Source organism: Pinus tabuliformis, chromosome 1_2, assembly GCF_031772625.1.
Source record: "Pinus tabuliformis cultivar Carrire ecotype Pingquan chromosome 1_2, CPIR1, whole genome shotgun sequence".
In the NCBI taxonomy this organism is placed as follows: Eukaryota; Viridiplantae; Streptophyta; class Pinopsida; order Pinales; family Pinaceae; genus Pinus; species Pinus tabuliformis.
Window position 1 is genome coordinate 176,279,484 of NC_142298.1, and position 17,355 is coordinate 176,296,838.

The 17,355-nt window shown below is 39.3% G+C and overlaps 1 pseudogene; it reads left to right on the plus strand.

Annotated features, from left to right (window-relative positions):
• The first annotated feature begins 11,324 nt into the window (after nucleotides 1–11,324).
• LOC149205061 (uncharacterized) lies at nucleotides 11,325–11,534 on the plus strand (annotated as a pseudogene).
• Nucleotides 11,535–17,355: the final 5,821 nt, after the last annotated feature.

Consider the following 17,355-nt stretch of genomic DNA (forward strand, 5'->3'; position numbering starts at 1 on the left):
AACGTGGACGGGCCCTGCGTTAAACTGGTATACTGTTATTTCCTTTCCATTCGCAACTTAGGGTATTACATAACATGCACAATAATTAGAATTGGTTGTTGATTCCAATAGAATGCGTATGGTTTATGTTTATGATAGCGCTTGAACAGTTCATCACTGGGATCGTGAATCGTATCTTGTAAGGGATTCGATCCTTTGTTGTCTTTTAAAGCAATGTCATGAACTCTGCTTTCATTTCAAAGTATGTTTATGATTTCCATATGTCTTTATCTTGCATGAATATTAGTGAATGCTGAGTATTTGCTGAACAGGGGTTTTATGCATGGTATCTCTGTAAGGAGATTGAAATCTTGGTTTGAAGTGATACACAGTGTTTTAATTTGGTAAATGCATTGAGTGACAGTGTTGTAATTAAGTAGATGAACTGAGTGACCTAAGTGTTTGGGTGATAGGTAACATACCTCAATCTTCTGTAAAGAAGTCCTGTGACCTACCATCATAACCACTTAGCTAATAATCCTTTATGTCTATATACTTTAGACGCATGCCTCTAAGTCTACGCATCCTGGTCGATAATAAATATAGCCTAGTCTAGTACCCTAGATAGGACACTACAGGGGTGGACCATATTCCAAGGAGAAAGATCATGGAGGTCTTTATGAGTCATAGGATTTGTATCTAATATTTAGGGATATGTTGAGATAAGTATGGATCTATTAGATATTTAAGGGATCTGCATTTATTGAGTAGATAACCCTAACTCATGTATAAATAAGAGGTGCATCCTTCAAAGGAAGCCAACAGTTATCAGTTATTCATTAGCATCAGATTTATGATTGTTCATTTAGCATGAATAATATCATTTTCTCCAAAATTATGAGTTATGAGTGTTGTTTGATTCTTAAGGTGTGATAGTTGTTCATGTGTGCTCATTGAGGAATGGAAGGATCCCCATCAACCGAAATTTGCATACAATGGTAACATAGTTTGATTTTTGTTATTTCCTTTCTGCAAGTATGATTTACTTTCCACAAGTATGATTTCATTTCCTAGATTTGATTTGATTGTCATTAAACTGCTTGCTTACTAGTTATCCTAGTTTTCTTGCTTGACAACTAAATCACTAGTTGTTATTTACTGCTTTCTCACTAGTTGTTATTTACTTCTTTCTCACTAGTTGTTATTTACTTCTTTCTAGATTATCATAGATTTGCTTCTTATAGTTTTTCATAGATTAGTTTTTTTTGAATAGTTTAGAAAGGCCATGGCGTTCATAAATTCCACCTTTAGAATTTAACTTCCATCCCTAGAATTTAATTCAATTTTCTTGCATGTGATTTCTTTTGCAGTTTTCTTTAGTTATAGTTGTAATATGCATTTCCATTCTAAACAAACTTTATACAACAGTTTCATCTGAGGTCCCATATATTTTGGTTTGCTTATAAGTTTACGAAACCCCCGGGTTGACAAATTAAATGACAGGGATTTAGCATACAATTAAATCGCCCTACATTTTGGCGTTGTTGTTGGGGAAGAAAATTTAGATGTAACTGAGTTAGGAGGATCGTTTAGGAACCATTTTCATTCAGGGTCATTTTTATTTAGGCTTAATTGCATTTATGCATTTTTATTTAAGTTTATTTGCATTTGCATGTAGAAAACATAGAAATAAAACACAAATCAAAAACCCTCATTCACTAGAAAAAAAAAACATAATAAAAATCTAATTGCAACAACAAGATTTGAAAAGCATTATGCTATGACAGTTGAAGAAGATCAAAAACCTAAAGATCACGTTCAAATTTGGTCTCAACTAGTCATTAGGCTACAATTTTTAACATCAAATCTTTATGATCATGTCCAAGAATTCATTAGGGTTTATTTTTCAAACTTGGATATGAATTTAGTCATGATCTTGTTACGCAAATGGATGCATTGAAAATGCTCTTATACTTAAGAGAATGTTTCATTTCTTTTTTTAGAATGGAACAAACAAATAAAAACAAGTTTTTGTGATTTTTAGGATAAATTTGCAATTTTGTGGTGTAGTAAGAACCACCCAATTACGATTCAATTTTAGCTAATGTTTTGTAGAAAAAACCATCAGCACGGGGAGAAAAGAACAGGACGAGCGAGGAACAGACAAGGTTGAATTTGTGAAGGCGTAGTTCTCCATGGTCAGGAGGGGAGGAGGGAGCTCCACTCCCTCCTACAAGCAAGCGGTGAACAACCGTGGTAAGAAGCCACTGGAGGAAGTCAGGAGAAATGACAATGTGAAAGAAAGTAGGGAGTAAGGGAAGGATAGAGACAAACATAGTGAGAATCAAAGCACTAGAGACAATGAGAAAAATAACAAGGAAAAGGAAGCAAAAACCACGGCTCAAATGGGTCCTTGTAAGCCTAAATCTGAGGTCACACCTAGGGTTGTCTTGAATGATCCTGCGTTGCAGGCACATAGGGAACACATGAGCACGTATGCTATTATTTGTAAATTCATGGGAGTATGGCCCACTGAAAAATCTTTACAGACGTGGATTAAATATCATTAGAAACCTAAAGGGAGCATTGACCTACATCTGGTGTCAAAAGGATTCTTCACAGTGGTTTTCACTAACATTGAGGACAAAGACAGAGTGTTTGAAGGAGGGCCCTAATTCTTTGCAGCGGCTGACCTCTATATGAGGCCGTGGATGATGAACTTTGTCCCAGAGCAGGAGACTTTCACCTTAGTTCCGATTTGGGTAAGACTTTACTCCCTTCCTCTTGATTATTGGCAAATAGAATCGTTAACTGCAATAGGAAATAAACTAGGTCGTTTTGTCAAGGCTTCAGAAGCCACCAGAAGAGGAAAATACACATCCTTCGCACGAATCTGTGTGGAAATGGATCTCTCCGGAGCCCTACCGGATGAGTTGATCTTGGAAGTTTTGGATGAAGAATGGGTGCAAACAGTAGATTACGAACACATTCCTTTTAGATGTCACAGATGTCATGAGCATGGGCACCTGTTCAGAGAGTGCCCTCTTAGTAAAACAGAGAAAAAAAGCATAGATTATACCAAGAAGGATACGAAGAGTTTTCAAAAAGTGAGTCACAAAGGAAAAGGTGGCAAAAGAGGTCTTAGACACCAGCAAGCCGAAGGGTCTCAAGTCACGCAGAATAGGTTTCAGCTGCTCGAGGAGGAAGAAGAGACTATAAAAGAAGATCAGGGATTAGAGGTAAATCCAGAAAATAAGAAGACATAGGAGAATAAAGACCAACCAGAGCACATTAACATACAGAAAGAGACCATGATGAGTGAGGTAGAATGGGACATGGACCAGGAAATGACCCAAAGTGAGATGGAAATGGAGGATTAGGAGCTGCAGGAGATTTTAGATAGAGAACACCTAGATTTGGAAGGGTTCTTGAAACAAGGAACCATGGAATGGTTAGATTCGTTACGTCAAGAATATTTCTCTAGAGTACAGCAGTTGTACTTATGGAAAACCCAGGTTGATGGGAAGGAAAGGCAAGGCAACATGGCAAAACAAGGCAACGAAGGGGTGAAATCCTCAAAAAACACACCAGGATTAGCACCTAGAGGCCCTGGAAAGAAGAGAGGCAGAAAAAAGCAGAATGAATCGCTGATGGAGTGTGGAAAGTTAATGAAAGACTCAGGTAAGATGAAAGACCTAACCAGTTACTCTTTCACTAATATTTTATGATGAAGTTTACCTCTTGGAATATACGGGGTCTAGGTAGTAAAAGAAAACAAAGTTTACTTAGTAACAGGATGAAGTAAGAAGCTCCAGATATCATTTTTATCTAGGAAACTAAATGTTCCATTCAGAAGATTAAAGAACTTCATAATAAATGGCTCAGTCGTTTTGAGTTTCTAGAAGTCAAGGCAGAAAACACAGCAGGTGGTATTCTGACTCTTTGGAACCCCCTCAAGATTAGCATAATAGATTTTGAAGCTTCCAGAAATTATCTTTCTTTGGTCATACAGCCGGAGGGGGTTAGGGAGACATATCTGGTAACGAATGTTTATGGCCCTCAGAGAATGGAGGACAAATTGAGATTCCTTGATTCTCTTATGGATCTCAGAGAAATATGTTGGGACTCCATGGATTCTGGGTGGGGACTTCAACATGATCAAATCACTAACGGAGAAAAAAGCAGGCACCAGATCTCTCACCAGAGATGCCTTAGCCTTTCAATTCTTTTTGGACACTGCAAAATTGGTTGATATGGAAACAAGTAATGGTCTCTTTACTTGGAACAATAGGAGAGGAGGAGGGTCTTTAGTGGCCTCTAAGTTAGACGGATTCATCTTATCAGAGGACCTTATTCTCAAAGATTTTGATATAGGAGCAAGGATTCTGCCCTTTGGAGGTTCGGACCACTGGCCAATTCAATTAGAGATCAGGGGCATTGGTACTCCCAGGAACAAACCTTTCAGATTTGAGAACATCTGGCTCTCCCATCAAGATTTTATCAACAATATTTCTAGATGGTGGTCTGAGGATTTTCATATTCAGGGTTCGAGTATGTTCATTCTTCACAAAAGACTAAAACACATAAAGCTCAGACTTAAAGAGTGGAACAAGAGTGAGTTTGGCAACATTTTTGAAGGTAAAAAAACTGTTGAAAATAAATTGCAGATACTCAACCAATCCATCATTGAGATTGGCTTTGATAAGATCAGAAATGATAAAGCAACCATTCTTCAGCACGAGTGGGAGAACTTATGTAAACAAGAGGAAATTTTCTGGAGACAAAAATCTAGAGTGCAATGATTAAAGGAAGGGGAAAGAAATACCAGATTTTTCCACAGATCAACTTTGGCTAACAGGGATCATAATAGAATCTCCTCGTCAAAGATGAGGAAGGGAAACTCGTCAATACCCAGGAAGAAATTGAAGGGGTTTTAGTTCAACACTTTAGAGGGATTGCCTGGGAAACTATTCCAAAAAGAGAGACCTTCATAAAGGACATTACAAGAAAGATACCAAGACTTGTGTCTAGAGAGGATAATCTCAACCTCAACCGGCCAGTTATGGAAGAAGAAATCAATGAAGTCCTTAAGGAAATGCAGAATTGTAAAGCACCGAGTCCTGATGGTTTTAATGTGGACTTCTTCAAAGCATGCTGGAATATTGTAAAACAAGACATGCTGAATGTGGTAGAAGATACCGGAAGGAACAGAACTATTCTGAAGGCACTCAACACCTCCTTCATTTCACTAATCCCTAAACAAGATAATGCTCTGACTCCAGATAGGTTTCGACCCATAGCACTGTGCAATGTGGTTTAGAAGATTATATCTAAGGTTGTAGCTAACAGACTCAAACCTCTCCTCCCCACCCTTGTTTCTGGGGAGCAATCTAGTTATGTGGAAGGTAGAAAAATTCTCAACAACATCATTCAAGCACAGGAAGTAGTGCACTCACTGACTTGCAACAAGAAGGTGGGTATGATTATGCAGCTAGAGATAGCTAAACCCTACGATAAGGTAAACTGGACCTACATTAGGAGGGCCTTCATAGCTTTCGGGTTTGATCATAATTGGGTTAGATGGTTTATGGCTCTGGTAACCTCTTCTAGCTTTTCAATTTTGGTAAATGGCTCTCCCTCCGAGATGTTTATTCCCTCAAGAGGCCTTAGACAGGGAGATCCTCTCTCTCCCTTTCTCTTTATTCTCATGATGGAAGGACTTGGTAGATCGATCAAGCAAGCGAAAGTCGAAGGCAAAATCAAGGGTCTTCAACTTTGTGAGAATGGTCAGACTTTGATTCATCAGCAATTTGTAGATGATACCATGTTGCAGGGGGTTCCCACAGCCAAGGAAGCGTTGGCTTACAAACAACTTCTAAATGATTTTGTTCTAGCCACAGGAATGGAGGTTAATCTTTTCAAATCCAAAATCTTTTTCTTCAATACTGATATTGCTATCCAAAGGAACATCTCCAGAATTCTAGGTTATCAAAGAGATTCTCTTCCTTCGAAATATTTGGGAGTCCCCCTTACTGCTAAACCTCTTCATAAAAATATCTGGGAACCGATGATTAACAAGATGCAGGATAAAATCAGAAATTGGACCTTCAGAGCTTTAAATTTAGCTAGCAGGTTAGTGCTCACAAAGGTAGTTTTACAATCAATCCCAGTTTTTATGCTTTCAGCACTCCCTGTTCCAAAAGGAGTCTTACAACAATTCAGAACCATTCAAAGAGACTTTCTCTGGGGGAAAGGGGAGAAAAAAAGGAAATGGGCCTTAGTGGCATGGGAGAAGATTTGTAAACCTAAAATTCATGGAGGTTTGGGTTTGGATGATCCAGAGGTTCTAAGCAGGGCTTTAGGAGCAAAGTTATGGTGGAGTTGGATAAAAGAACCAAAGGCCCGGTGGGCTAGAATATGGACAGAGAAATATGTCAGCACTTGGGACAATAACAATATTATAAGGATGTCTGGCAATATAAAGGGTTCATATATCTGGAATAAGGCTTGAGAGAATAGAGGCCTAGTTCAAAAAAATATTTTCTGGGAAATCAGAGAGGGGTACTTGGCACTTTTTTGGGAAGATAAATGGAAATAAGAACCAATACTGCTAAAGGAGAAATTTCTAGACCTCAAAAGAGAGACTGATAACAAGGGGTTATCACAAGTCAAAGATTTTTGGGACCAAAACAATAATGTAAGTAAGTGGAGAAAGTGGAGGAAAATGTTTTATGAGGAAGATAACCCCTTGAAAACCAAAGCCGAGGCTCTTATGAGGATACTGGAACAAAGAAATATCTTAGTAACAGGAGGGCATGACCAATTAAGGTGGGGCAACAATAACAAGGGTACCTTTAATCTGAAGGAAGCTAAACGTAAACTCCTAGATTTGGACTCTCTGGCTCCGGATAGAGTATGGCAGGATCTATGGAGGCATCAAGGATGGATGAAGATTAAAATCTTCATGTGGCTTGTCTATCACAAGAGAATTCTGACATGGGATAACTTAAGGAAAAGGGGAGTGCTGGGGCCTTCTAGATGCCAGCTCTGTGAGGCTCAAGAAGAAACCATGGAACATCTCCTCAATAATTGCAACTTTACCTCTAGTTTATGGGATTATTTTGCTAACATCTTCCAAAGGAGTGATAGGGACAGAGGGTGCATCTTCAACACCTTGACCAGATGGAGAAAATATTATTCAGATAATGAGATGCTAGGTGTTGCTTGGGCTCTTACACCTACATTCATTATTTGGAATGTCTGGAAAGAAAGGAATCAGAGAATTTTCAAAAATGAGAAGAGATCCCTTAAGTTTCTTTTAAAACAAACTTTGACACAACTTAAAGAGACAGTGGGCACCATAATTCGGAATTCCCCTAACATTCCCCCCTCAGAGGCTGACTTGAGGATTCTGGGTCTGTTAGGAATGCAGGGGCTTTTGGCACAGAGCCCGGACAGAAGAGTTTTGGTTAGGATCGCTAATCAGGAATTCTGGCATCCTCCCCCTTTGGGCTTTCTGAAGTTCAACATAGATGGGGCTTTTAAAGGCAACCCGGGCAATGCAGGCTTTGGAGGGGTGTTAAGGGATGTAAATGGAAATATCCTTTCCTTCTTCCATGGGCATTTAGGCAGGGCTACAAACAAAATGGCTGAAGCCATGGCTATGGAGCTGTGTTTAGATCTCCTGGTACAGGAAAACCGGTAGAATGTTATTATTGAAGCGGACTCGGAAATAATTATCAACTCGGTTAAAAAAATCAGTTGGGGCTCGGAGCTGGAGAAGGTTTCAAATCACTGGAGGCTGATCCAGGTCTTCCAAAGGATACAGTTCCATCTCAAAAGCATACGCATGGTCAGGTTTAATCACGTTCGAAGGCAGGCCAATAAACTTGTTGATTTACTGGCTAATAAAGGAGTGAAATGTTCCATGTACAGGGAGATGTTAGGCGGGCATAGGTGGTCTCAGGACAATTTCATGGACCAGTGTGACATCCAAGCTGAAGAGGATATGACAGTGTACCGGAACAGAACCATGGAAGCTCTATCCAATAATGTGGATGAATTGTGAGGTGCTTTTTTCCCCTTCTCGCGTTCTTTCGCGTGCTGCTTGGAAGCGTAGCCACCAGAACAGAGGTGGGGGAGGCTGGATTGGTTCGACCCTCAGGATCACCAACGACAGCAACAGCGACAGTGGCTATGACCGAAATACGGTGTCAAACGGCGACCATTACATTCCTTTTACGCCGTCTAAGGGAGGCATTCAGCTTGAGGAGTGGTTTCCGGTATATCGGAGGCCTCCCGGGCGGGAAGTGGTATTTATTTTTTGGCAGCGATCGCACTCCCCGATCGACACATGGCGATGGGGCGGTTTTATTTACCACCCTCATCGCGCGTTAAACAACAACCATTTTGTCGGGAGCGATATGTTCCTCCACCGTAGGATCTAGCCAGATGAATCAACGGCTGTGATCTGTCGTGCAGGTCAGTGGGGCCACAAGGTTAAAGGACGGAAGTCTAGGAGGTGCGATATTTTCTTCGCCGTTGGATCGATTTGGATGAAACAACGGTCAGGATCAAGCACGCTTTTTGATGTTCCAAACAGTTTTGGCGGGAGTCATACATTCCAGTTTGTGGGTATTTTTAAAGTTTCGTTTGGGTGTCTAGATATTAGGTGCCTTTTTGGGGTGTGCAGGGTTATGGGAAGTCTTTCACTTAACACGTGACCCTTTTTCTCTTGATTGTAGTGCTGGTCAGAGACCCATGTTTCCTCATGGGTAGTTGTACGCTATGTAAATAATTTTCTGATTTAATGATTATGAAGGTTCGACTCTTGCTCAAGCAAAAAAAAAAAAGAACCACCCATTTACTAACCCTTGGCACGGAAATTGCAATAAAACAAGTGATTGTGAACAAGGAGCACAAGCAAAAGTAGCGATAATTTCACGTGTGATCGATTATTTTCCTTTTATTTCCTGAATCCAAATTAAATAATAATAATAATTGATTAGTAAAATAAATAACTCAAATCAAATTTAATTTTCTTTTGATTTAAAAATAATAATAAAATTGAAAACAAATAATTTTGTTTTCCTTTTTTATTGTTTCTTTTAAAAAAAACATATATATGTATATATTGTAAATTTCAAAAATGAAACATATACATATATATATATATATATATATATTGTAAATTTCAAAAATGAAATATATATATATATATATATATATATATATATATATATATATATATATATATATTATTTAACATATTTGAATTTTTGTACATAAACCAAAAAACAAAAACAAAAAAACTGCATAAAATCAACATGCACCTATGTTCTCGGCCTTGAACTAGATTTGTCAAATAAAGGGTTGGGAATTAGATCTCCAGGGTTCGCACTGGTTTACAATCACCTTGAAGTTAAAAATGCAAAATTCGAAATTTCCAGTGCTAAAGCTCTGGCCTTTTAAGGTATTATCCGGCCCTGGGAATAAGTCGATGATTGAGGTGAGCTATAAGGACGAGAAGAAGTAATTCTCTCCTAAAGAAATTTCTTCTATGATCGTTACCAAGACGAAGGAGATTGCACAGAATTTTCTTTGCCAAACTGTAAAGAATGTTGTGGTTAATGTTCTTGTCTATTTCAATGACTCGCCAACGACCAAGGATGCTAATCTCATCACTGGCTTAAATGTGTTGAGGATCATCGATGAGCCCACAACTGCTTCCACTACTTATGGCCTCAAAAAGAAAGCCACTTCTATTTGAAGAAAAGAATGTGCTCATATCTGATTTGGGAGGAAGAACGGTTGATGTCTCAATTCTTATGATTGAAGAGGAAACCTTTAAAGCCAAAGACATTGTCAAAGATACTCACTTAGGAGGTGAATATTCCGATAATAGAACGGTGAATCACTTTGTGCAGGTTGAGTATGGGCTCTATATCATGAGGGCATGAATATAGTTCAATGCTCTTAGCGCTAGTGAGTTGGACGTTGGAGGAGAATGTTCATGTCTGTCGCTGGTGAAAATTCGATCTACAAACTAGCCGATTAATATGGCCAAGATCTCTCACATCTAGACGCAATTATGGTTCCTTATTTCTTTAAATTCCTAGCCTAGATTCTACTTGATTTTCTAGCAGATTTGATTTTCTAAGATTCTGCTTGATTTTCTGGCAGTTTTGGATGCACAACGCAGAAATCCCCTCACGCTTCAACGGCATTGCCATGTCTACATTTCGATTGTTGCTATGGGCATTTGTGCTTCTAGAATTCTTGTTCAGAGTTTACACTAAGGATGAAGGACCACCATAAATGAGCCAGATTTCAGATGCAATTCGGGATGGCGCTGAAGGTTTTTTTTACAACTCAAAATGGCACTATTTCAAAAATGGAAATTTTGTTAGCATTTGTTATCCTGGGTATATATCTATTTCAAAATAGCACTCCTCAGTAGGAAGCATCTGGACTTGAAAGGTCAACTTTAGCATTTATCACTGTAATTTCTTTCCTTCTTGGAGCCGTGTGTTCGGGTATTGCAGGCTATGTTGGCATGTGGGTTTCTATGCGTGCAAATGTTAGAGTTTCTAGTGCTACAAGGTGGTTAGCAAGAGAAGCTTCACAGGTGGCTACTCGTGCCAGTGGCTTTTCAGCGATCATTGTAGTGGGCATGGTAGGTATAGGAGTACTAGTTCTATATGCCTCATTCTATGTATATCTAGGGGTGGATACACCGAATTCAATGAAGTTGACTTATTTGCCTCTTCTGCTAGTTGGTTATGGATTTGGGGCCTCATTTGTAGCACTTTTTTGCTCAACTTGGAGGAGGAATATTCACAAAGGTTGTAGATGTAGGTGTTGATCTGGTTGGGAAAGTGGAGCAGGGTATTCCTGAAGACGATCCACGTAACCCACCTGTCATTGATGACTTGGTGGGAGACAATATTGGTGATTGTGCAGCTTGTGGTGCAAACCTTTTTGAAAGTATTGTTGTTGAAGTAATTAGTGCAATGATACTTGGAGGTACCATGGCTAAGCAATGTAAGTTTGAAGACCCATCTAGTTTTATTCTCTTCCCTCTTGTTATACGTTCATTTGATTTAATAGTATCTGCATGCAAATATTTTCCATTAGAGGTACACGTGATTCAAGCCTAAAATCACCTATGTTTTTGATCCTTGAATGTGATGGTGTGAAGATTGTGTTGATTGTTATCTCTGCAAGGCTTGTTGTGTTGTGTGTTGCCACGCTTTGCGGAGCTCAACTTATTCGACAAATTCGTTGTGAATTGCAGCCAAAACTTGTAGATCTAACATCGGTGGTGCAATCTCTCGACAAAAAAAATGACGACATTTAGGCGCCTTGCAAACAAGAAAAGTGCTAAGTTTTAGAAAAAAAACATCCTGAAGAGGGGAGTTGTGCCTGAAACAACAATAAAGAAGGGCAATTCGTATCCAATTGGGCCAATTGTGCTTGGTTTCTTTGTCTTTGCTGTGATTAGATCATCTATTATTCAAATTATTCAAACAACATCAAGTGGTGGCATGGCTTAGAAGCTGTGAACTATTTTTGAAAGTAGATAGATTGAGAATTCTCTATGAATGACAGGTTCACCTCTTATAAAGGAGCGAGCTTTCTTTTGTCTATTTCAAGTTTGCAGACACAAGTCTCTAAGACAGTCTTTCTAGTGATACACTTTGCTAATATTCATGTAATGAGTCAACAATTCCAATATGGAATTTATGCAGCGTATGCGCGACTCTATTGAATCCATTTTTAAGATTGGAAGCACATCACCTGGAGCTTTATTATATGATGCCCTAGATCACTTTGAGAGGTGAAGTGCAAAGGCTGGTGAGAACCTCATGTTGATTCGTTCCTCCCTCCCTGAGGAAGTGGAAACATGGACAACAAGCATTCCAGGGCAGAGAACAATTGACCATTTTTCTTTGCTTATTTTTTCGAGATTCTTACCATCCAACTCATCTGAAGAAGAAACATGTACTTTAATTTAGATTTATCAAGTTTTATTCGAGAGTCTACATTTTAAAAATCTGCAATTTCTTTGTCAATTTGTTTTAACGAAAAAGACTTGTCATAATTGTACAAACAAATCTATACATAATGATAATGTTTCTTTGAGTCTTGCAGACATAGCAACAAACAAGACTACAACCTCAACATCTGAAGGTAATAAATTTCTGGAAATTTCTTCGTTGTTTTTATGCAGATCAAATAAAAAAATACTTTGCCTTTTTAATAAAAATTTGTTTACTGCATTTGTTAGGATATTCCGACACATAGGAAATAGTTAAGTATAACTTGGTCTAGTGTAAAGTTAGGTAAAATGTGTTTCTTTACTATCTACTTTTGTAACTTACAATCCGACTGTCACGACATGTTCTAGACATGAAGTGATCTGACGGCTCATTCTCTCCTCAGTATTACCGACACTTTATCCGTGGCTTAACACCCTATTGGTCCATGATCTCTATTTAAATAGCATGGAAGGTCATTTGTAGGGTGACCGTTCATGAGAGAAGCTTATGTAAATTTTCTTTCTTTTATTAATAAATTGCCTGAAGTGGCCGCTTTGGCTCAAGTCGTGGACTGTTTCCCTCTTTGAGGGTTTATCCACGTCAAGGATACTAGTGTATTGATCTGTGATCTGTTTGTGAGAGGTGTCCTTTGGTGTATCTCAGGAACTTACCCTGTAAATTCCTACATGGTATTAGAGCAATTTGAGGGCCGCATCTGTTGGTGATCCAAATCGGAAGTCGGTACAACTGCATCCGACTATCGTTTCCTAGATCTATTATTTCTGACCGCTTTCGGGCCAAGAGGACTGCTCTATTGTGTTATGAGCATCTGTGTTAGTGAGGAACCCCTTTTGTTTCACGCGAAAAGGTTTCTGGCAGCCCTAGCTACGTCATTTTTAAGATCTGGAGGTATACAATCTTTATTTGCAGTTTTAGTTATTTATCTCTTTGTTTATTTCGGTTTATTTATCTGTTTGTTTTTTATTACCGGTTCTATACCTATCATTTCTACATATGCTCTTTGCCCCGTGACTCTGTGCGATCTGGGCAAATTAGAAACAGAAAGGAATGATTTTTCTCATGCATATACTCTTTTCCACCGCGCCTTAGTGTGATCTCGAAAAATCAGAAACATTGGGGAAAATATTTAGTTTCTAGCGAAAGCTAACTTCAAGCCATAAGGTTTGGTTTTTTTTGTATGTCCATGTTAGGTTGTGTGGTTTTTTGTTTTGTAGGAAAAAATAGTTTTTTCAAGTAAGCACGCACCCCAAAGCTTCAATGACAAAAAAAACCCTTCATCTTTTCCTTACTAACCTTTTAAACTAGCTCACTTGGTCCAAAGTTATTTTATGATAATAGAGGTTTTGAGTTCAAGTCTTCTTTTTTGCTGAGTTACTTTTTCAAAAACACATGTAACTTATGTTTTAAAGTTACTGTATGTAAAAGTGTTCTCACCCATTATAAAAAGTGAGTCACTTATAATTCTAATGTCTCTTTATCTTTTATTTAAGTTACAATTTAGTGAGTAGCTCATAAAGTACCATTGTAAAAGTGACTTTCACTTATTTATAAAAGTGGGTCACATAGTTTTTTTAAAGTGAGCTAATTATATTAAGTTTGGAAAAGGGAGGGGATTTTTTTTAAGATAACATTATCATTCACTTCTGCACATTCATGCACTTCGTCGGCATTTTCAACAACTTTTCCTCAAAAAGCCATAACTTTTTCATCCGGAAGCCGTTTTCAGAGTCGTTTTTTTTTAATCAGCCTAATTTTTCAAGATCTTTCCATTAGAACACTTAGTTTCAGCATCTACAGCTTCAGATTCTTTTAAAATGGAAAGTCCATGCCAAGTTATTCTTGACAGCACCAACTACTTCCAATGGTGGTCCTACATTGTGGATTTACTTAGAAGTAAAGGTCTTTACAGAATAGCCTCAGGCCAAGAAATTAAACCTAAAGATGAAGATAAGATAGCCAAATGGGGGAAGACCAAAAAGAGGAGCGATGGCGATGGTTAGGGTATCACCGAGCAGGGTTCGTTATGCAGCAGCATCGGCTCTCAAGTCAAGCTCCGGACCTGAAAGCGATTCAGGGAATGGGCAAATGATTATCGCTGATGGGAAGCATTCTGCGCTTTCAGAGAAATGGGGTACCTCGCTCCAAATTAACCCAGACCAAAGCGGCGGCGTATCTGAAGGGCTTTCGATCCATTGGAAACTAAGGCTCCTGGAATGGGAGCGAAGTTCAAGTCTGCAAAGAGATTGCGAGGCGAGGGCCATAACAGAAGCAAACCTCTTTGCGTGGATCCACGAGGAGGGCATTACATGGCGGAAAAACGAAAACCCAAATAGCGCACTTGAACAAGGAAGCCGTCGGACCTCATGGGGTTTAGAGATCAAGCTTCGGCAAACCCAGAACGAATGGAAAAACGAATGGAGGGGCCTGCATGTTACTGATCCATTTCCCTCTTCAATGCATGGCCCCAAAATTTGTAGCTACGGCTTGGATCTACAAGATCTAGGCCTTCCTGACCCCAGGCAGCAGATCGAAGGCACAAACTACGACTATGATCAAGGCCGTCGCCATGCCACACTGCATTTTGAGAGCAAGAAGCGCCAGAACGCAAAAAGAAATGGTAGGGGGGGTCTGCATGCTGCAGATCTGCTCCCCCCTTCAAATCAGGGGCCAAATCTTTTCAGATCCGACCCAGATTTACCTGAACCAGCCAATATTCAAGACCCCAGGCAGCAGATCGGACACACCAAGCACAGATCGTGCAGAGGGGAGGCAGATCTAGACATGCACCAAGGAAGACAACACAAAACGAGACCGGATCTGGAAGTTTGCTCACAGCCAGAGCAGGTAAGATCAACTCGTTTTCAGATTTTAATTAACCTCCCTGTGGGGAAAACCCGATTATTGTGGGTTCATGCAGAAGGCACCATCCTGCAACTGAAACAGCAGATTTGGACAGAGCTGGGGTATCCAGTTCAAACCCAACATCTGGTGAGTGGTAGGTGGTCCCTCCAGGACTATAGAACGATGAAAAGCTATGAGATCAGCCCAGGAACAACCATTGTATTAAACCTGAGGCTGAGAGGAGGGGCTCCTCCTCAGGGACAGTCAAGCAATTCAGGGGGAGTCAAGGGGAAAGCAGTACCTCAGCATCAACCAAAAGGAGGCATATCCTACAAAAACATTTTACAAGGCAACAGAGATTCGGGGCCCTCGACAGATCAAGGAGGAAATAAGCCCAGCAATATACCCAGGCCATATATAGTAGACCAGGCAGAGCAAATCCCAGCTTTAAATTTAGATTCTTCTGGGCTGGATGATTTTGTAAAGTCCTATGAAACGCAAGCCCTCATTTGCCGTTTCAACAGTTTCTGGCCTAAACCCCTGGATCTATTTCATTGGATCTTCACCAGCTGGACCATGGAATGCGATATCCACCTCTGCTCAAAGGGGTTTTTTATAGTTAGATTTTCATCCAAGGAAGTCAGAGACACAGTTATTAGTGCAGGACCCTGGTTTTGGGGAACATCGGGGCTGTTTATGACCCCATGGTTCCCAGATTTTGATCCAAACAAAATGACTGTAACCAAAATGCCGGTTTGGGTTAGATTGTATAATCTACCGCTGCATTTTTGGAATGAACGAGTGCTGGAAGGCATTGGGAACAGCATTGGGAAATATATCAAAACAGATTTGGACAGGATTGATGAAAGGATCTACACTTATGCACGTATCTATGTGGAAGTAGATTTAAGCAAAGGGCTGCCGGACAATATAAGGTTGATCTACAAACAACAAAACTGGCTGCAAGTGCTAGACTATGAAAACACTGCTTTCAGATGTAGACTTTGTAGGCAGACAGGTCACCTACAAAGCACATGCCCAGAAGCCAAGAGTAAAAGGAAACAGAAAGGGAAGCAAAAGAAAGGATGGAAATTCTCACCACCAAATTCAGATGATGAAGAATCAGAAGCAGAGGAGGAAGAGACCCCTGCAGAGAAGACTGAGGTGGCTCAAGAAATGGAGAAACAGAGAGAAAACACAATAGACAACAAGGCAGAGATGACAAGCATGGACCACAGCATAGGAGGCACCAAGCGACATCACCACTCAGATACTTCAGATTCAGACAAAGAAATTGGATCACAGAATGTAGAAACACAGTTGATCATCACACCAACCGAGCCCACCCAAGGCGAGTGGCGAAAGGTCGAAAAGAAAAAGGGGCGGAAAACTTGAACCTTTTTCAGTTTTTTCTGCCTCTTCTCTTTCTCTTCTCCCTCTTTTCATTCTTTTTTTTCTTTTTGCACGTTAGTTTTCTAACGCTGCGTAGAGCCTTTGTGGCAGATCTCAGTATGCTTCAGTGCATATGCAGATGTAACTTTTCATTATCTTTTTAATAAAAGTTACGGTTTTTTCTTCGGAAAAAAAAAAAAAAAAAAAAAGATAGCCAAATGGGAAAATAGGTGTGGGTTGATATGGATGTCTATTTCTCCAGACCTTAGATTTCATATCGCAAAACTTGATACCCCTAATTAAGCAATGAAATAGCTCACTAAAGTTTTTGGAATTAAAAATGAAATCAGAACCCATCAACTCGAAAATGAGTTGCTTACGTTGCACCCCAATAATTTTTCTTCCGTTGAAGATTATTTGTCCAAGTTCAAGACCCTCAGACTTCTCTTGGAATGTGTTAAGGTTAAGAAAGAAGATGGTAGCCTTATCTACTACATTCTTAGTGAGTTAGGACCAGCCTACTTTTGTAATCGAGATGGCCACTTAGAATCCAAATGCTTTAAGAAGATGGAAGCCTTGGAAGCAGCAATGAAGAAGCATAACATCCATTTGGAGCACTCTTCAACTTCAACTTCATCTTCAGGAATAACACTTTCTGCATGTGGTTGTCAAGCATCTCGATTTGGCTATGCACTAAATGTATCTTCTTCTTCTCATTCTCAACAGTGGCTGGTTGATTCTAAAGCTTCTTATCACATGGACAAAAACAAAGCCATGTTTTCTTCTTTAAATGATTGTAACACCAAAAATATATATGTTGGTGATGATAGATCTCTTAGTGTAGTAGGGACTGGAACTATTCATCTAGACAATGGTCAATTTAATGATGTATTATGTGTTCCAACCTTATCCTGCAACCTTCTATATATATATATATATATATATATATATATATATATATATATTAGATAACTCATTCAGATAAAGGTAAAACCGTTGAATTTTCACCTCACGATGTTGTAATTAAGGACGTAAGAGATCCTACACAGATTTTAACTACTAGCATTGTTGATGATTCTAC